General features: G+C 40.1%; 1 pseudogene; it reads left to right on the top strand.

Annotated features, from left to right (window-relative positions):
• The first annotated feature begins 1,404 nt into the window (after positions 1 to 1,404).
• On the top strand, positions 1,405 to 1,887 carry LOC100156090 (eukaryotic translation initiation factor 5A-1-like; annotated as a pseudogene).
• The last annotated feature ends 491 nt before the right edge of the window (positions 1,888 to 2,378 follow it).

Here is a 2,378-nt window from a genome sequence, read left to right as displayed (position 1 = left end):
CTACTGTCCTTTTCATCTTTTGTTGTGGAGTAATTGTTCAACTAGCTCTCAGGTTCTTTTCAAAGGAATTTTTCCCTATATAGCTCTTTATTTGTTGTGTCCATGGGAAGAGATAAGTTCAGGCCCTTCCTATGTCACCATCTTGAACCATACACCCTCTTGGGTTTTTTGTTTGTTTGTTTTTAAATTTACTACATGTAATGGTTGGTTGTTAAAATAAAGGTAGCTTTTTATGAAAAAGAGTGGCAATGACCAACAAATATCTCTGAGTCTGATGTGTTTAGAGTTTATTATGCTTTATAGTTTGGGGTTTGTTTGAAAAATCCAACTTCGATTTCTCAACTTAGCAAGAAATGTATGAATATCATTCTTGCAAAAGTGGCTAACATTTACATAAGCTGACACTGTAGATTTTTATAGTATACACATATTTCATCCAATGCATTCAGACAAGGTCTGATTTAATGAACCCAGAAATTATTGAAATGTAAAATGTTTGATACATGTTATGCAAAAAATTGTATACTCTTAAAATAAGCTGCAAAATATTAAACTGTTTGAATAAACTGTAAAACTCCACCAATTGTTTCTTCTTTAATTAGTTATATTGAGTTGATTTCATTATATTGTTGCTTTCAGAGATACAAACTAATAAAATATCCCAGAGAAAAGAGAGAAGTTTCTTGAGGACAAGGAATAATAGAGGACTTCAGAGAAACAAACATATGAATATCAATACCCTTTTTCTTATGAAAAATTAGTGAGTCATGAATCCATTGAAATATTGAGCCAAAGCTGGATCAATTTAAGCAGAAAAATAAAGTGTTGGATTATAATTGAAGTACAAAATTATATGAGTTAATTCTGATATAAATAAATGAGAAAAGAAAGAAAAATCTCCCACACGGAAAAATTCCAAATAATTTATTTAGATAATCTGCTCTCAAAGAGAGTGAGCACAACTCCCATTCTTTGAATGTGAACTGCACATAGTAACTTCATTCCAAACAGTACATTATGAAAAAGAGGAGAAAAGAGTAACTTTACAGTAGAGAAACCTGAGAAACACCACCTTAGCCAGGTGATCAAGGTCAAAATCAACAGTGATAAGTTCTGCTGATTGTGTGAACACTTGATTGGATGTGATGAAAATGACAAGGTATCTGTGTGGTCTTTTTCACCCAAACCCATAACCACAGTCTAAACATGAGAAAAGCATTTGACAGATCCCCATAGAGGGACATTCTATGAAACTGTTAAAGTCATCAACAACAAGGAAATTCTGAAAAACTGTCACAGCCACGCTGAATCAAAGACATAACAACTGGGCAGTGGCAGCAGAATTGGAAGCAGTGGATGGACTCACAGCAAGCAGACAGGGTCGAGTCAGTGCACTAATGGGAGATGGAATTGAAGCTTCTTAAAATGGCAGTTGATTTGGACTTTGAGACAGGAGATGCAGGAGCCTCAGCCACCTTCCCACTGCAGTGCTCATTACTACATAAGAATGGTTTTGTGGTGCTCACAGGCTGGCCATGTAAGATTGTGTAAGTATTGACCTCCAAAACTGGAAAGCATGGCCACACCAAGGTCCATGTGGTTGGTAATGATATCTTTGTTAGGAAGAAATATGAAGATATCTGCCCGTCAACTCAGAATTTGGTTGTCCCCAACATGAAAAGGAGGGATTGCCAGCTGATTGGCATCCAGGATAGGTCTCTATCACTGCCCCAAGGTAGCGGGGAGATTCCAGAGAACCTTTGTCCACCTGAGGGAGACCTTAGAAAGGAGATTGAGCAGAAGTATGAATGTGAAGAGATTCTGATCACAGTACTGTTTGCTTTGACAGAGGAGGCAGGTGTTGCAATCAAGGACATGGCAAAATAACTGGCTCCCAAGGTGGCTGTGGTGGCAGCAGTGATCCTCCAGCCTGCAGAGGGGCCCTCCTCCAGCCTGGCCCCGCTCTGGCCTGACCGTTGGTAGGACTCCTCCTACATAATTTGACGTTTCATTTTGGTTTCTCCTACTCCCTCAATCTGTCTGCGGAACCCTTGCCCTTCACCCTGCTTCTTTGACCAGGATTGAGTGAACCATGGCCTGAGTGAAGCTGCCCTCTTCTTCTCCCCTTGCACTACAAACTTGGTGGGGGAGATGGGGTGGGGGCTGCTGTGGTTTACCGTTTTTTGTTTTTTGTTTTTTTAAAAAATTGAATCTGGAAGCAGAAAGCTGTGGATTCTGGCAAATGGTCTTGTGCCTTTTCCCCATTCATCACTGGTCTGGTCCATTATTCCCCCATAGCCCTTTATCCCAAGCACCACCTCCACAGACTGGGGACCAGGCCCCTCCCCTGCCTATGTGTCTCCCCAAATCCCTTTAGA

This window comes from Sus scrofa, chromosome X, assembly GCF_054392235.1.
Source record: "Sus scrofa isolate SSC_HxYL_T2T_F1_AM1 chromosome X, Sscrofa_HxYL_maternal_Yorkshire_Landrace_v2.0, whole genome shotgun sequence".
NCBI lineage: Eukaryota > Metazoa > Chordata > Mammalia > Artiodactyla > Suidae > Sus > Sus scrofa.
This window is presented reverse-complemented; position numbering and strand designations above follow the sequence as displayed.